The sequence below is a fragment of the Manis javanica genome, chromosome 1 (genome assembly GCF_040802235.1).
Source record: "Manis javanica isolate MJ-LG chromosome 1, MJ_LKY, whole genome shotgun sequence".
NCBI lineage: Eukaryota > Metazoa > Chordata > Mammalia > Pholidota > Manidae > Manis > Manis javanica.
This window is the reverse complement of record NC_133156.1, coordinates 190294050-190313448: the sequence shown is the minus strand read 5'-3', so window position 1 is coordinate 190313448 and position 19399 is coordinate 190294050. Positions and strand designations below refer to the sequence as shown.

At 37.5% G+C, this 19399-nt stretch overlaps 1 protein-coding gene across 10 annotated transcripts in view; it reads left to right on the top strand.

The window, feature by feature from the left end:
* The window catches only part of EHBP1 (EH domain binding protein 1), a 433785-nt gene that overhangs the window by 57154 nt on the left and 357232 nt on the right, over window positions 1-19399 (top strand). The window lies entirely within an intron of this gene.

Here is a 19399-nt window from a genome sequence, read left to right as displayed (position 1 = left end):
ACCTGCCGGGAGCCTGGGGGAGGGTCGCTCGGGTCCGGCCGGGCCAGGGCTTGTATCTTACCCCCTTCGCAAGGCGCTGGGTTCTTGCAGGTGTGGATGTGGTCTGGATGTTGTCCTGTGTCCTGTGGTCTCTATTTTAGGAAGATTTTTCTTTGTTATATTTTCATAGTTCTATGTGTTTTTGGGAGGAGATTTCCACTGCTCTACTCATGCCGCCATCCTGGCTCCGCCCCCGTCTGACTTTTGTTTTGAATTCTTTTTCAGGAAGACTGGTTAAGTCTATCTCCCCAGGTTCCTTCTCAGGGGAAGATGTAGATGATGTCAAAGCTGTCTGGGTTAGTCTTGTGTGGATTAAATTTTTTTGCCTTATCATGTTGATTGGTGCAGTGGTATGCTATTGATGCGTCTGTCAGCTGGGAAAGCCTAGACTTTTTCCACTTGCTCCTGGCTTTATTTACTGGAATAACTGCGACCCCTAGTGGCATGTGTTTGGCAATTGCATGTAGAGTGGGTCTCTGTATCTTGCCTGGCCGGTATGGAGGAAGCTCCCTTGCTGTGGTCATGGCCAGCCTCAGGCTGCTGCTCTGTTATGTCGAGGCCCCATTGGGGTAATGTATGGGGGGCTGTTTGGCTGTTTACCTCCGTGAGGTGTCTCAGAGCTGTTGCCCAGCGGGTTAGTGCACCCGGAGTTCCCTGGAATTTCCAGCTCCCAGACTGTGACCCGGGATGCTTCCATCCAGCTGTGGGGTCCTTGTCCCTTTAAGATTTTCAAAAAAGCACTCGCTTTTCTTTGTCCCAGAGGCGCCGGCTGCGGGACCCGCTCACAGGTCTTACTGTCCTGCTTCCCTAGTTTCCAGCACCCCACGGATTCACTGTGTGTCTGCACTGTAGTGCGGATGGCTATGGCTGGGTGTTTAGCAGTCCTGGGCTCCCTCTCCCTCCCTGCTCTGACTCCTGTCCTTCCGCTGGGCTGGGGCTTCTATCCTACCCCTTTCACCAGGTGCTGGGTTTTCACAGGTGTGGATGTAGTCTGGCAGTTGTCCTGTGTCTTCTGGTCTCTCTTTTAGGGATGGTTGTATTTGTTGTATTTTCAAAAATATATATGTTTTTGGGAGGAGATTTACGCTGTCCTAGTCATGCCTTCATCTTGGCTCTGCCTCCTGGAAGTGGATTCTTTAGGATTTTCTGTGTACAATATTATGTCATCTGTAAACAGTCGGAAGCTTCATTTCTTCCTTACCAATCTGGATGTCTTTTATTTCTTTGTGTTTTCTGATTGCCATGGGTAGAACCTCCAGTACCATGTTGAATAAAAGTAGGGAGAGTGGGCATCCTTGTCTTGTTCCTGATCTTAGGGGAAAAGTTTTCAGCTTCTTGCAATTGAGTATAATGTTGGCTATGGGTTTGTCATATATGGCCTTTATTATGTTCAGGTACTTGCCCTCAACATAATAAATAATTCTCTCTACCCCTTTCATTGAGAGTTTTTATCATGAATGGATGTTGAATTTTGTCAAATGCTTTTTCATCATCTATGGAGATGATCATGTGGTTTTTGTTCTTCTTTTTGTTGATCTCGTGGGTGATGTTGGTGGATTTTCGAACGTTGTATCATCCTTCCATCCCAGGGATAAATCCCACTTGATTGTGGTGTATGATCCTCTTGATGTATTTTTGAATTCATTTTGCTAATATTTTGTTTGGTATTTTTGCATCTATGTTCATCAGGGATATTGGTCAGAAGTTTTCTTTTTTTGTGGTGTCTTTGCCAGCTTTTGGTTATTGAGTGATGCTGGCTTCATAGAATGAGTTTGGAAATATTCCCTCTTTTTCTATTTTTTGGAAAACTTTGGTATTATATCTTCTCTAAATGTCTGATAAAATTCAGCAGTGAATCCATGTGGTCCGGGTATTTTGTTCTTGGATAGTTTTTTGATTAGGAATTCAGTTTCATTGCTGGTAATTGGTCTATTTAGATTTTCTGTTGCTTCCTTGGTTAGTCTTGGAAGGTTGTATTTTTCTAGAAAGTTGTCCATTTCTTCTAGATTATACAGTTTGTTAGCATATAGATTTTCATAGTATTCTCCAATAATTCTTTGTGTTTCTGTTATGTCCTTTGTGATTTTTCCTTTTTCATTTCTGATTCTGTTTATGTAAGTAGATTCTCTTTTTTTCTTACTATGTCTGTCTAGGGGTTTATCTATTTTGTTTATTTTGTCAAAGAACCAGCTCTTGGTTTCATTAATTTTCTCTATTGTTTTATTCTTCTCAATTTTATCTATTTCTTTTCTGATCTTTATTATGTCCCTCCTCCTGCTAACTTTGGGCCTCATTTGTTCTTCCTTTTCCAATTTCAATCATTGTGAATTTAGACTATTCATTTGGGATTGTTCGTCCTTCTTTAAGTGGGCCTGGATTGCTATATTCTCTCCTCTTAGATCTGCCTTCACTGTGTCCCACAGAAGTTGGGGCTTTGTGCTGTTTGTTCATTTGTCTTCATATATTGCTAGATCTCCATTTTAATTTGGTCATTGATCCATTGATTATTAAGGAGCATGTTGTCAGGCCTCCATGTGTTCATGAGTCTTTTTGTTATCTTTGTACAGTTTATTTCTAGTTTTATACCTTTGTGATCTGAGGAGTTGGTTGGAACAATTTCAATGTTTTTTAATTTACTGAGGCTCTTTTTGTGGCCTAGTATGTGGTCTATTCTTGAAAATGTTCCATGTGTACTTGAGAATAATGTGTATCCTGCTGTTTTTGGGTATAGAGTCCTGTAAATATCTGTTATGTCCATGTGTTCTAATGTGTTGTTCAGTGCCTCTGTGTCCTTAGTTATTTTCTGTGTGGTTGGTCTGTCCTTTGGAGTGAGTGGTGTGTTGGCCTCCTAAAAGGAATGCATTGCATTCTATTTCCTCCTTTAATTTTGTTAGTATTTGTTTCACGTATGTAGGTGCTCCTTTGTTGGGTACATAGATATTTATAATGGTTATATCCTCTTGTTGGACTACCCCTTTATCATTACGTAGTGTCCTTCTTTGTCTCTCATTACTGTTTGTTTTGAAGTCTATTTTGTCTGATAGAAATACTGCCACACCTGCTTTTTTTCTCCCAATTGTTTGCATGAAATATCTTTTTCAATCCCTTCACTTTTAGTCTGTGTATGTCTTTGTATTTGAAGTGAGTCTCCTGTAGGCAGCATGTAGATGGGTCTTGCTTTTTTATCCATTCTATTTGTTTCTTTTGATTGGTGCATTCAGTCCATTTATATTTGGGGTAATTATCCATAGATATGTATTTATTCCCATTGCAGGTTTTGGATTCATGGTTACCAAAGGTTCAAGGGTAGCTTTTTACTACCTAACCGTCTAACTTAATTCACTTATTATGCTATTATAAACACAGTCTGATGATTCTTTATTTCTTTCAGTTCTTTTTCTTCCTCCTCCACTCTTTATATGTTAGGTCTTTTATTCTGTACTCTTTGTGTTTCCCTTGACTGTTTTTGTGGATAGCTAATTTTATTTTGCATTTAGTTAGTATTTGGTTAGTCTACTTTATTTGCTGTTGTATTTTCTCTGGTGACAGGTATTTAGCCTTAGGCATACTTTCATCTACTGCAGTCCCTTTAAAATACACTGTAGAGATGGTTTGTGGGAGGTAAATTCCCTCAACTTTTGCTTACCTGGGAATTCTTTAATCCCTCCTCCAAATTTGAATGATAATCTTGCTGCATACAGAATTCTTGGTTCGAGGCCCTTCTGTTTCACTGCATTGAATATATCATGCCACTCTCTTCTGGCCTGTAAGGTTTCTGCTAAGAAGTCTGATGATAGCCTGATGGGTTTTCCTTTGTAGGTGATCTTTTTTCTCTCTCTGGCTGCTTTTTGTACTCTGTCCTTGTCTTTCATCTTTGCCATTTTAATTATTATATGTCTTGGTGTTGTTATTCTTGGGTCCCTTTTGTTGAGAGATCTGTGAGCTTCCGTTGTCTGAGAGACTAGTTCCATCTCCAGATTGGGGAAGTTTTCAGCAATTATTTCTTCAAAGATACTTTCTATCCCTTTTTTCTCTCTCTTCTTCTTCTGTTACCCCTATAATGTGAATATTGTTCCATTTGGATTGGTCACACAGTTCTCTTAATATTCTTTCATTCCTACAGATCCTTTTATCTCTCTCTGCCTCAGCTTCTCTGTATTCCTGTTCTCTGATTTCTATTCTGTTAACAGTCTCTTCTACCTCATCCAGTCTGCTCTTAAATCCTTCCATTGCTTGTTGCATTTCTGTTGTCTCCCTCCTAAATTCACCCCTTAGCTCCTAAATATGTCTCTCTTGCTCCATCAGCATGCTTATGACTTTTATTTTGAATTCTTTTTCAAGAAGATTGGTAATAGCAGTCTTACCAAGCCCTCTCTCTGGTGTTTGCTAGATTTTGGACTGAACAAAGTTCTTCTGCCTTTTCATAGCGATGGGAGTGGTGTCCTGTGAGTGGCACATGTGTCAATTGGGAGAACAAAGTCCCTTCCTTGTTGCAGGTTGCTTTGCCTGTCTCTGCTGTCTGTGCTGGTTAACCATACACAGGGAGCAGCCTCTTGGTTAATCTCCTGATGTGCCATGGGCAGGGCTGCCTTGGGATGCCCTAGAGCACTGGTGGGTATTGCAGGTGAGTGTCTTGTGTTCTGCTGCGAGAATAAAGCCCCTTTGTGCTTTCCAGACTCTGCGCCCGTCTTCGCTTGCTGTGCCTGTCAACTGTCTGCAGGGAGCAGTCTCTGGGTCAATCCCCTGAGGTGCTGTGGACAGGGATTCCCTCAGGATTGCCTTGAGCACTGGCAGGGGTTGCAGGCGAGCAGCGTATGTTCTGTTGTAAGAACAAAGCTCCTTTGTGCCTCCCGGACTCTGCGCCCGTCTCTACTGTCTGTGCAGGTCAACCGCGTACAGGGAGGAGCATCTGGGTCTGAGCTGGTTAGCTGCACGCAAGGAGAAGTCTCTGTGTTATGCTGTGTGGTTGCTGTAGGCATGGCTGCTTCCTGGCTGTTCTGCAGCAGAAGCGGATTAGCTGGTTTCCCTGCAGTGCTGGTCGGGGGGAGGGGGAAGCAACGGCAGGCTGATTACCACTGTGAGGGGGTTGAGAGCTGCACTGCCACCCATGGGGTTAGGGCGCCTGATGGTCCTTAAAGTTTCCGGCCTTCTGGGCTGAGTGTGCCAAGACCATTTAAACCCTTGTCCCTTCAAGACTTTTAAAGTGCCTGCTTTTCCTTTGGCTCAGGGCAGCTGGCTTTGGGAATCTGTTCACAGTCTTAATCTCAGATTTTGCTTTTCCATTCCTCTAATATCCAGTACACCATGTAATGTGTGTCTGTTCTCCCAGGGCAGATTACTAGGGCTGGTTATTCAGCAGTTCTTTGCTTCCACTCCCTACCCACTCTGACTCTTTTCCTCCCCACTGCCCCGGTAAGCTGGGGTGTAGGGAGTGTTTGTGTCCCGTGGGGTCACGACTTTGTATCTTATCCTTTTCCATGACATGTTGGGTTCCTGCAGATGAGCCTGGCTTGTGTACTGTATCTTCTGGTCACTCTTTTAGGAATGCTTGTATTTGCTGTATTTTCAATATATATGTGGTTTTGGGAGGAGATTTCCGCCACCCTACTCATGCCACCATCTTGAAATTCTTAGCCATTCATATTTAAAATCTCAGTGTATAAAATTAAATATATGTAAAAATTAATAAATTCCAATAAATTTCACGAGATACTAAGTTTTTACTTTTTTTAAAATTGGTGTTTATAATTTCAGATATATAAAAATTACAAATGTAGTCCATAGAACCCCCAAATACTTTTCTCCTAGATTCCCCATTTGCTTTATCATTCTCTATGTGTGTATAAATATATGTGTGCATATGCATGTGCATACTGTTTTTTTCTGGTAATTGGAAATTAAACTGCGGATGTGATGACTCTTTTTCCCTAATCCTAATCCTCCATGAAACCCTTCAGATAATTTCTTACATAAATTCAACACAATCTTCAAATACAGGAAATTAACTTTGCTATAGTGTTATTATCTAATGTAGACCTTATTCAGATATTACCAACTTTTGCAACAATGTCCTTTATATCAAGAGAAAAAATTTTTTTTCTGATTCAAGATTCAGTTTAGGAGCATATGTTGCATTAATTCACATGCTTCTCCTAAAGCAATTTTTTTCAAACTCTTTTTGTTTTTGACACCAGTATGTTCATCCTCACTGGAGCTCCTCTTTGAGTCATCCAGCCTGATTTTTCTAGAGCTCATTATTTCATTTCTGTCTCTTTCTGAGATACAGCAGTCTTTGATTCTGATTATGCTAATGTCATTGAAACATTATTCCAGTTTATAAGTAAATGACATTAAATAATAAAACATTAAAACATTTATTTTCCTCATTTACCATATATGTATATATTTGATAACTTTTTCTTATATTGCTTTTATAAATTTTTAATAAAAAGCTCAATTATAGTGACATTCTTCCTGCATCTGAAAAAATCATACTTCCAAGAATAATTACTAATTGATTAAATATTCTTTAATCTATTTAAACCAAATATTGAAATGTATTCTGTTGGTTTTACCAACACTTAGTATCTGACTTTTTTATTTTAGCCTTCCTGGTGGTCGTGAATGGTTGTGAGATAATGGACCTTTGTTGCTATTGTCATTGTTACCTTCCTGACTTTAGACTTTATGTATCAGCTTCTTCATGGGATAGATGAGGATTTAGCTCTTAGTACCTCCTCACAGAAGTACCCTTGCCCATTACTCCCCTATCCTTCCCATTCCGCAATCAGCTCTACCAGAGTTAGTTTAGAATTCATTGTTTTGACTTAGTGTTGTTTATGGCTGAATCCCATGGTATCATGATCACATTTCCCTTCTTTTAATTTTTCTTTGTATATTTTTTGCCTTTGTTTTCCCCAGTTATGATTATTCCTAAAAGTTTCAGCAATCTCTCAAAATCCCTCTCGAAACAGTTGAACATGGTGATTCATCATATTCTCCCCTGGAGCCCTCTAGTGTTCTGCTTCATTTGTGATGGTTTCTTTTTAGGCCTGTGGCATAGGTGATATTTTGAGACCTTTTTTATTGTCATCCTGGGGGATTAGTCTGATATTTAACTTCTGGATCTAAACTTCTTGTCTTTTCTATTTAACATTTCTGTTACTTTATTCTAGATATGGATAATTTCCTTAACTGTATCTCTAACTCTTCATTTTTGATTTCCTAAATGAAAAATGATATGATTTTCAGAATGCTTTCTTATTCTTAAAATTTTCCTTTCATATTTTTCATGAGTATAGTATCTTTTATATTTCTGAGGATATGAGTGATAATGTCTTTGGTTTCTTTCAAGTTCCTTTTTTCCCTTTTTCAGCCACTTGCCTTTTATATTAGAAGCTTTTCACAGATTATCTTTCATTGTTCACTTTTAAGAGGAAGACTGTACAAAGCTATTTGAAAGCCCTGTGCATACACGTAGGATGGTTGCTAATATAGTTTGAGGATTTGCTGAAAGACAGGCCCTGAGCTAAGGATTTTACTTGTGTTGTTTTAACTGATCTTTAGATTAGTCCTATGAGGTTCTAATTTCACAGATGAGGAACCTATTGAGGCATAGACAGTACAACCAAAAGAAAGGAAATCAGACTCAAACCTAGATCTGTCTGCCTTTATATGATTCTTTTATCCATCATATTTTGTTTACTTGCCTCCTTCCCAATAAATGCCTTGAGAATACTAGGAAATCTCTTGAGAACCTTAAAGTCAGACAGAAACAAGACAGACAAATTTGTTAACCATCCAAACATGCAACTTCAGAAGTGTGTTGAGATGAGATGGTGAATACGATTGTTTGATGGGGCTGAGGAATGGTCTGAGCAGTGTATTGTTTTCTTTCTTTTTTTTTTTTCCTATTAACCTCAGTTCCAGGCAGCCAGGTACTTGGAAATACTAATGTATGTGAGATATATTAATATATATGTAATATATATATGTATATTTTACTAATAGATAATATATACAAATATATATGTTAGTATAACTGGAAATACTAATGTTTATGTGACATATGAAATTTGTTCCAACAAGACTAGAAAAATACATGTAGAAATAATTTGCTAAATTAAAGGAAGGATTATGGGAGATTTTATAAAACATTAAAGTAAGAAGTATTATTTGGGAAGACCAATATTGCACACATGATGCAGCAGTGGTGATTAGAATACTATTTGTCTCACAATTATCTTTATATTAAAAACTCTTTATACTGTTGAATACTACAGCAAAAAGAAAAAAGTATGAGTATGTATTTTTTGATGGTCTGTCAGAAAGTGTACTCAGTTCAAGTATGCCAAACTACACTTCTTCATTTTGAATGGTGCTATCCCTAAATAATGATTAATTAGAAATACCTCTCAATAAAAGACCATATGTATCACCAGCTAAATATTTTTATCCCAAAGTAATCAATCTTTGAAAATATTTCAAAGATGGTAGAAGGATGCAAAAACAATTTAAAAGACAAAATTTATATGTGACAAAGATTTACATCTCTTATTATTAAAGATGTCCTTTTATTTTTACAGAAAAGAAATATATTCTATATATGTGTAGTTTGTCTTGAATAATTTTTTCCTGTTGAATTAATTATTACAGTGTGCTAAATAACTCTTGTGAAGTAAGCATAAAGGAGTATAATTAACTAGAGCTGCAGCAGTGATAGTACAATAGGAGGCAGATGTACCTACTGGAGGATAAAAATAATTACTTGAGAAATAGTAAAGTTCGAGTATTTCTTGATGAGACAATTTCCCTCCTTTTGTTTCAATATTCACAACATCCCACCATGAAATGGTTAGTTATTGCTAAGAACCCTTTCACCTAAAAGGAATAACCTTATTGTTTAGTGAAGTGTCTATTCACATTAACTTCAGGATTAATGTTTTAAGCTCTCTTCTTCTTATTGTAAGCTTATCTTGGAGTCTCTGGTGAGAGGAATATATTGTACTTTTTGTATTTTAAAGATTTATTGTTTTTAATTTAGGGAAAGCTTAGAGGCTTAAGTATTAATTAACAAGTTTTGAGGTATAGCTTTATCTTTGAAAACATTGATTTCATATAAATGAAAACCAGTGGGACATAGAAGATTAAATATGGTCTCAGCACTTTGCAATGTAAATTTCTATAAGACAGACTATTTTATTGTTAGATATGTATATTTTTAATTTACTGAATTTTCTAGAATGTTGAGGAGTTACTATAGCTAAGATACCCCCAGAAATATAAGTGGTTCAACCTAATAAAAGTTTAGTTCTTCCTCACTTCTCAGTCTAGGAAGGGTTTTCCAGGTTGGCTGGCCTTCCATGTGGTCATTAAGGGGTCCAGACATCATCTATCTTATGACTCTGTCCTCCTCTGTGTCCTGGAATTCTCTCTGTTCAACTGGTGTGGAAAAGGCGTACTTGTTTATTATCTATTTTATTCTAGAAGTTACACCAATCACTTCTCATATTCCAGTGGTGAGAAGTATCATTTGGCTCCATCTCATTGCCATCTTGGTGGTGATTGTGGTTGGATGGGGTGGGGTTGAGGGACTTCTTGCAGCACCTCATAGAAATAACACTATGTTTTGGACGTGGAGTATGAATTTTTGGTGGTCAGTTTATTGCTCTGCTAAAAAAACTCTGCTTTCCCTTTCATAATATTATTCAGTTGTTGATAATAGCTACCTCTAGATAACAGAAAAGAGGAGGCAAATGATTCCATGTCACAAAGGCTTTATCCTATTCCTGATTTACTTACTTGGTGCTAAACCACCAAATATTTAACCAATTAGAGTCATTTAATTGTATAGTCTTTGAACATAGTGTTTTAGAACTAGTTGAGGGCTTAGTGTGGTGTCTTCATTTGGTAAATTACAGAATAGGCTCAGAGAAATGGAGAGGTCACTAAGTGCTAAGGTCACTTAGTATTGGAATTAGGGAAAACAAGTTTCCTAACCTTCCGTGTAGTATTCTTTCCTCCATGCCGTATTGTCTTAGAAAGGTTTTCTTTTATAAATTCAAATCTTCTAAATTAATAGAAATTGTTTTCCCAGATTTCTTTCCTTTTAATACCATCCTAAGATATACTTATCCTGGGGAAAGAAGAATTTTAACTGATGTAGAAGAGAATGAGTGATCTGAAAAGCATTTGTCATATTGTATTTGTTTGGGCAATAATGGAGTACCATATTGACTTTTTAAAAAACTTTTCTTTAAGATTTTTTAAATTTTGGTATCATTAACATACAATTACATGAGCAACTCTGGTTACTAGATTCGCCCTGTGATCAAGTCCTCACCACATATCCCATTACACTCACTGTCCATCAGCATAGTAAGATGCTATACAATCACTAGTTATCTTCTCTGTGCTATACTGCCTTCCCAGTGTCCCCCCCACCTACATTATGTGTGCTAATCATAATGCCCCTTAATTCCCATATCAATCCCTTCCCACCAACCCTCCCCAGTCCCTTTCCCTTTGGTAACTGATAGTCCATTCTTGGGTTCTGTGAGTCTGCTGCTGTTTTGTTCTTTTGCTTTTTGCTTTGTTCTTTTACTCCATAGATGAGTGAAATCATTTGATTACTTGTCTTTCTCCGCCTGGCTTATTTCACTGAGCATAATATCCTCTAGATCCATCCATGTTGTTGCAAATGGTAGGATTTATTTTCTTCTTATGGCTGAATAATACTCTCTTATGTATATGTATCACATCTTTATCCATTCATCAACTGATGGACACTTAGGTTGCTTCCATTTCTTGGCTATTGTAAATAGTGCTGCGATAAACATAGGGGTGCATATGTGTTTTTCAAACTGGGCTCCTGCATTCTTAGGGTAAATTCCTCCATATTGACTCTTTATACCCAAGGAAGACTGGCCAGGACTTGAAGGGGCTATAAATAAAGGAGGGGAGAATGCCAGAGTCAAGTAGGCCTGTTTCAGAATTTTGCCTAGGGCCAGCTCAAACCTGGAGAAACATTTATGTTAACTTAAGGCAAAGAACACAGCCCTTCCACTTCTGTTGACTTAGAAAACAAATTAATTAGCTATTGGCAAGCTGTTTAATCCAGTGAAATTTTAAAAATTAAAATCTGTTCATAGTTAATTCTAAACTTAGGTGTTTTTTAAATTTTAAATAACTTCCTCGCATATTTAAATAACTCTCCAGCATAAAGTAATATAAATGCACTGTAGAAAGTACAGAAAAGAATATTCTTAAAGTGGCATGTAATTTTGTTTCCTTATAGTACCCCAGTTTGCATTTTGAGATATTTCCTCCTGGTGCTTTCTTTTATGTAGTATAGAAAAAATTTAAAACTTATGTTGAATAAACTTAACATAATATCCCAAGCACTGTCTCATGCATATAAGTGTTCTTGGAAGATATTTTTAATGGCTCTGTAATTTTCTAGTAGACAAATGTGATCTAATTAGTCACTCATCTTTTGTCAGACTTTAAAGTGTTGTAAATTATGGGGTTTCCCCCCAAAATTCCAAATCAAGTAATTGCAGCAGTTGGGCAGGTTCTTTTTGTCAGTGTGCATGTTTTTTGAGCTATTTATAAATAGAGCCTTCTCTGGGTAAGGTCTTTTTATTTCTCTGTGTTCTCCAAGGTTGTACCTGGATTGGGTAGTTGGTTTAATTGTCTATCTCCTGCTCAATTTTAAGTTTCCAGAGAGAAAATCAGGGCTTGTCTTCTTTCATCTTTGTATCTCCATTGCTCAGCACAGTGTCAAGAACATAAATGGCATTCACTGTTGAATGCTTATGATTCTGGAAAGTAATGAGACAGGTTTTCGTGTGATTGTTTTGTATTTTTTCTCACTACTTTTTTTAGTCCCACTTCACATATGTGATAGACATGGGAGTGGAGTCTAAATTTAAGACAGAAATATTTTACTTTAAATTTACCTTGATGCATTGTGGCTCACTGGTGGCAACAAGGAAGGCACAAAACAACTGCAGACCAAAGAGAGGTACAATTTACTGCTTTATAATCTGATTTATTGTAGCTCTTTTCTCTTTTACTTTTTCCACTCCTTTCCTCCCCTCCTACCTCCTCTCCAGATTATAACATTAGGACCATAATTTGAGACAAGTCTTGCAACCTTCAATTTCAACTTGTTTTCTTTTTAAGGACTTTGTGGAGGTAGGGTAGGTGTTAAATTTCAAAGTTTTTGTCCCTGAATAAGCCCATCAAAAGTGGTACCCTTTAGGTAGATTTCACAGGAAGTGTGTCTGTGTTTACATTTTATGTGTATGCATATAAATATCTGTGTATAAGTATTTTTGTATGTGTATTTATATGTCTGTGTATGTATTATGTGTAGGGTTACCTGGTTACTTAGGTGATGAGATAAAAATGTTAAATATGTGATTGTTGAATTCTCTTTGAAATCTGGGCTGTACAAGGTTGTCTTGACTTTTTTGATAGGAAGTTGTATATTATAGGTTCTTTGGTAGTTGGGTAAAACTCTCACAATTGCTGTTCCTGGCCTCTTGGGAGCAGATAGGTAAGTATTTAATGGTTCTTTTCATGAATGTTTAAAATATTAATTGTGACCAGTTAATTGTGTGGCTGTTAGTATTTTGCTATTGAGAATAATAACTCACAGCACAGTTCGTAATTTAGAATGCTGTGACTCATTTTGCATCTGACAATATAAAGGTAAACTGATTGCTAGTGAAGACATTTAAAAAATGGGACATGACTTAGAATCACAAGAAATTTAGCCATCTCTGGGGACATTGTCAAATAAGCCACTTATGTTCAATTTACTTTCTTGGAATTTCAGGGGTATAGATTATGAGACCACCCTTCCTGATTTCTTATGGCAAAAGGCTCCTCTCTTCTGAAGCAGTGAGATAAAAATGGGTTGAGAGGAGGAAGGTGCTGGCAGGCCGAATTAGAAGGAGGCAAAGTGCAGGTGGCACTAGGGCAGTGTAGAGGAGGGGGTGACACCCTCAGCACTATCTCAGCTAATCAAGTCAGGAGGCATGGGGATTGCTTATCACTCTCCCTAAAAAACTGGTTCTCAACTTTGGCTGTACATTAGAATCACCTGTGGAATTTAAAAAAATCTGCACTAGACCAATTAAACTGGATTTTCTGTACTGGAATTTAGACATCAGTATTTTTTTTTTTTTTGAGAGGGCATCTCTCATATTTATTGATCAAATGGTTGTTAACAACAATAAAATTCAGTATGGGGGGGTCAACGCTCAATGTACAATCATTAATCCATCTCAAGCCTAACTCTCGTCAGTCTCCAATCTTCTGAAGCATAACGAACAAGTTCTTACATGGTGAACGAATTCTTACATAGTGAATAAATTCTTACATGGTGAACAGTACAAGGGCATTCATCACAGAAACTTTCGGTTTTGATCATGCATTATGACCTATAAACAATCAGGTCAAATATGAATATTCGTTTGATTTTAGTACTTGATTTATATGTTGATCCCACATTTCTCCTATTATTATTATTATTTTTATTTTTAATAAAATGCTGAAGTGGTAGGTAGATGCAAGATAAAGGTAGAAAACATAGTTTAGTGCTGTAAGAAGGCAAATGTAGATGATCAGATGATCAGGTGTGTGCCTATGGACTAAGTATTAATCCAGGCTAGACAAGGGCAGCAAGACATCCACGGATGCAGAAGATTTCTCTCAAAGCAGGGGGGGTGAGGTTCTGAGCCTCACCTCTGTTGATCCCCAAATTCTCACCTGATGGCCCCCCTGTGACTGTGCCTGTCTTAGGTTGTTCCTCCCTTGAGGAATCTTACCCGTCTCTGGCTAACCAGTCATCTTCCGGGGCCATACAGGGAAATGTAAAGTTGATAAGTGAGAGAGAAGCCATATTGTTTGAAAAGGTTAGCTTTTTACTTCTTTGCAGATTTATGCCCTGTGGCTTCTATGCCCAGCACTTGTCTCGAGGTATCTTTACCACCTGGAGGAATTATGATACTCAGTAAATTCGATATGAGGCACGAATTCTATTTAAGGGTTGTAATTAGGAAGGAAGAAGAAAAGCTATAGATGTAGCATATGAAGGAAACATGGGAGGATTGGTTATTTCTTTGACATATCTTCTTGTAGAGTACCTTAAGTATGTATAGGTTTTAAACTACTAACTAATTTGCACACACATATTAACATAATAGGAATACGGTGACATAAACAAAGCAAATCTATAATTACCATCCATCTCCAGTGAAGCCAAGAAAACCATTTAGGCACCCTAGGCATTTGTGAAAATTTATCAATGATATGATGGATATTGTCCAACTGTACTTGAACCATCAGACAAATTAAAGCAGCCCATTTCTGGGATCTGTTCACATCCCATATGTTCTTTTAACCATAGATAGTCTATAGTCATGAGATTTTGGAGTGCTACAACTTGCACCCCTCCTAACTCCTGGTTGAGTTCCAACAGTACAGATCCAGTCAAATTCCTTGTCTCACTGTATGCACATGCCAGCCTAGACATCTCCCTCCTCATTCCTATGGCAAGTCCAGGAGACGGTGGGCTGGATGCAGCCACAACCGCAGCATCGTCTGGATCCCTGTGGAGGCTTTTTGATGATCATCCCCCGGCACAAGTCCTCCAGAGAGTGCTGATGCTGGAAGCTCCTCCTCATATCGTATCTTAGTTCATTTTCTGGGTATCCAAGCTAGGCCTTGATCTTCTGCATAGAAACAAACAGACCCTTTGCCCACACTTTAACATGCCCTCTATACCACTGTGCAGAACTCATTGGAGGTCAGCACACAGTAACTGCTTTTTTTTTTTTTTTTTTTTAATTAAGAGAAAGGAATATTATCAGAAAAGAGTGCCTCCATAGCTGATCATCTGACACCCTTTAAGTGATCAACATTAAGGATATTTAAAGCATGCGTTGATCTTTGATTTACCAATAGTTTTAATCCCCCTTTTCTTTCTTTCTTTCTTTCTTTTTTTTTTTTTTTTAATTTTTAATCTACACTTACATGAAGAATACTATGTTTACTATGCTCTCCCCTATATCAGGTCCCCCCTAACAACCACATTACGGTTACTGTCCATCAGCTTAGCAAAATGTTGTAGAGTCACTACTTGTCCTCTCTTTGTTGTGCAGCCCACCCTCCCCTTTCTCCCTCCCCCCCATGCATGCTAATCTTAATACCCCCCTTCTTCTTCCCCCCACTTATCCCTCCCTGCCCACCCATCCTCCCCAGTTCCTTTCCCTTTGGTACCTGTTAGTCCATTTTTGGGTTCTGTAATTCCACTGCTGTTTTGTTCCTTCAGTTTTTCCTTTGTTCCTATACTCCTCAGATGAGTGAAATCATTTGGTATTTCTCTTTCTCCGCTTGGCTTATTTCACTGAGCATAATACTCTCCAGCTCCATCCATGTTGCTGCAAATGGTTGGATTTTTCCACTTCTTATGGCTGAGTAGTATTCCATTGTGTATATGTACCACATCTTCTTTATCCATTCATCTACCGATGGACATTTAGGTTGCTTCCAATTCTTGGCTATTGTAAATAGTGCTGCGATAAACATAGGGGTGCATCTGTCTTTCTCAAACTTGATTGCTGTGTTCTTAGGGTAAATTCCTAGGAGTGGAATTCCTGGGTCAAATGGTAGGTCTGTTTTGAGCATTTTGATGCACCTCCATACTGCTTTCCACAATGGTTGAACTAATTTACATTCCCACCAGCAGTGTAGGAGGGTTCCCCTTTCTCCACAGCCTCGCCAACATTTGTTGTTGTTTTTCTTTTGGATGGCAGCTATCCTTACTGGTGTGAGGTGATACCTCATTGTAGTTTTAATTTGCATTTCTCTGATAATTAGCTATGTGGAGCATCTTTTCATGTGTCTCTTGGCCATCTGTATTTCTTTTTTAGAGAACTGTCTGTTCAGTTCCTCTGCCCATTTTTTAATTGGGTTATTTGTTTTTTGTTTGTTGAGGCGTGTGAGCTCTTTATATATTCTGGATGTCAAGCCTTTATCGGATCTGTCATTTTCAAATATATTCTCCCATACTGTAGGGTTCCTTTTTGTTCTATTGATGGTGTCTTTTGCTGTACAGAAGCTTTTCAGCTTAATGTACTCCCACTTGCTCATTTTTGCTGTTGTTTTCCTTGCCCGGGGAGATATGTTCAAGAAGAGATCACTCATGTTTATGTCTAAGAGGTTTTTGCCTATGTTTTTTTCCAGGAGTTTAATGGTTTCATGACTTACATTCAGGTCTTTGATCCATTTTGAGTTTACCTTTGTATATGGGGTTAGACAGTGGTCCAGTTTCATTCTCCTACATGTAGCTGTCCAGTTTTGACAGCACCAGAAGAGACTGTCATTTTGCCATTGTATGTCCATGGCTCCTTTATCAAATATTAATTGACCATATATGTTTGGGTTAATTTCTGGGGTCTCTAATCTGTTCCACTGGTCTGTGGCTCTGTTCTTGTGCCAGTACCAAATTGTCTTGATTACTATGGCTTTGTAGTAGAGCTTGAAGTTGGGGAGTGAGATCCCCCCTATTTTATTCTTCTTTTTCAGGATTGCTTTGGCTATTCGGGGTCTTTGGTGTTTCCATATGAATTTTTGAATTATTTGTTCCAATTCATTGAAGAATGTTGCTGGTAATTTGATAGGGATTGCATCAAATCTGTATATTGCTTTGGGCAGGATGGCCATTTTGACGATATTAATTCTTCCTAGCCATGAGCATGGGATGAGTTTCCATTTATTAGTGTGCCCTTTAATTTCTCTTAAGAGTGACTTGTAGTTTTCAGAGTATAAGTCTTTCACTTCTTTGGTTAGGTTTATTCCTAGGTATTTTATTCTTTTTGATGCAATGGTGAATGGAATTGTTTTCCTGATTTCTCTTTCTATTGATTAGTTGTTAGTGTATAGGAAAGCTACAGATTTCTGTGTGTTAATTTTGTATCCTGCAACTTTGCTGTATTCTGATATCAGTTCTAGTAGTTTTGTAGTGGAGTCTTTAGGGTTTTTTATGTACAGTATCATATCATCTCCAAATAGTGACATTTTAACTTCTTCTTTACCAATCTGGGTTCCTTGTATTTCTTTGTTTTAGACATCAGTATTTTTTAAAGCTTCCCAGGAGGTTACAACGTGCAGCTAAGGTGAAGAGCCCTGCAAAGCTCAAATAAACTGCAGAGAGGATGAATTATATAGCTCCTGGCTTTAGTTGGACCTCATCAATTATAATTGATCAACTGACAATTCCCAGATAAAACTTAAGTTTTGTTCAGTAGCAAATGGTCATTGAGCCGCATGCTTGTACCAGATTCTTATTAGTTGCTAGGAATACAAAAATAAGATTTGGTTGATAAAGAAGCACAGTTTAGTGGAAGAGATACAAATAATAGCAAATATTGTAATATGGGATATATGGAATATAAAAATAGAGGTATGTCTGGAGTATTACTGAAAATATGTTAGAAGGAGCAGTCTACCTGTGGTTTGGCATACGGAAAGAGGTGGAAATGAAATGAGAAATGTTCAACAGAGGAAATGATGAATTAAGAGTTTACCAGGTAGAAAGGGAGGGGTTGGGAGATAGAAAGTTTTAAAAAAAAGTTAGAACATGCAAAGATGTGAAGAAAATGAAGGAGTATGTGTTCACATATTTGCACATTATATAGCTAGAAAGGTATAGACACCTTTCTATATGGATAGATAGATCTGTCTTTTTAAAAAGAGTCAAGCTGCTCAGGTGTTAAGCAGTTGATAGTGTTGGTGGCTGTAGTAATTTGGACATCATGGACCTTGTATAAAGGCATTTAAGTAAGAATTTTTTTTTTAAGTTTAAATTCAAACTAAAATAAAGTGGAATACTATTACGGTGAAATAAGTCTGGCAAATTCAACCTGCAAATGCCAGTTTGTAGTACATTGAGTATGAGGAGCAAATACAGGATAATAAAAAAGGAAAAGCTGTTAGATTTTATAACATTTCTAAAGAAGTACTGTATAAATATAATTAAGAGTTGAGGTTGGGCTGGGGATGTTGAGATGTAGTGATCTAGGTAAAATGTTCCAACAAGGCACCAGTGCTTCCAAACGAGGTAGCTTACACTTGTTGGCTGCCAGCATTGATTATACTCTCTCCCCAGATCCATCACATTGCTATACCGCTCCCTATCTTCACTGTCCTTTGTGCTCTTCTACTTCTCTGTGTATTTAACAAGGTTTTGTTTGTTTCTCAGTTGGTACAGATTCTTAGATTAGCTCTTTGATATTTCATAGAAACTTTCTATTTCACCTGTAATTTAGTACTTTTGCATTTGGCTACTGCTCCCAACATCTCACTCTGGGAAGACTCACTAAAGCAAGCTACTGGTTTTAGTTTACAGTTGTCTTTAAAGCCTGATGCTCCTCAGAAACTAAGCTTTGTCTTGGATGTAGAACCACCATTTTTCTATTTATATTATGCTGGTTACTGTCACCATCAGAAACATTTGTTTAGGTGGCTCCTTAGTCAAATAGTTTCATTTTTGGAACCTTCCTCTTGTTTTTTTTGTCCAGTTTTTTCTTTGGGTTCTACTAGCTAAAATGAACAAACATTAACATTTTACCATATTTATGTTGCTTCTTGCATCCTACTTCTTTCCTTATTTAGCTGGGATATATTGTAAACTCAGTTTTTTGATGTCTAAAACTGTTCCTTAAATGGCTGGTTAGCCAGCATAAAACTGAGGGTGGCAGCTGTTTTCCCTTTGCAACTTGAAGATCATCATTGTCTTTGTCTTTTGGGCTCTGTCGTTGCTAATGAGAAGTTGCTGTCAAGTAAAATTACTCATTTTTTGGTAACTGTTCTTTTCTTTGTTATTTTCTTTATTCTTGCTGTACTGTAGTTTGATTGCAGGGTATATAGATATAGATTCATTTTTATCTTGTTCATTAATATTTATTTTCTATCTAAGGACTCCTACCTTTTTTCAAGTCTGGAATATTTATAATCTTATCTCTTAAGTATTTCCTCTGCCGTTTTCACTGTTAGGAACTTTTTGAATTTTTATGAGGTCTATACACTTTTCAGTCTATCTTCCATGTCTTTTACCTTGTTTTAAAATATTTTTATCACTTTATATCTGTGCAACATTCTGGGTCAGTTCTTCAGCCATGTGTTTGATTGGGTAATTCTCTCTTTGAACAGTTTTATAGGTGAATCACTGGGTAAGGAGTTCGGCTGGTGGCTTTTTGTGTTTGTAGGTATATATGATGTATTTAAATGAAATAGGAGGACAGGTCATCTGCTGATGGGGATTCTGGGGTGAAATAAAGGAGACAAA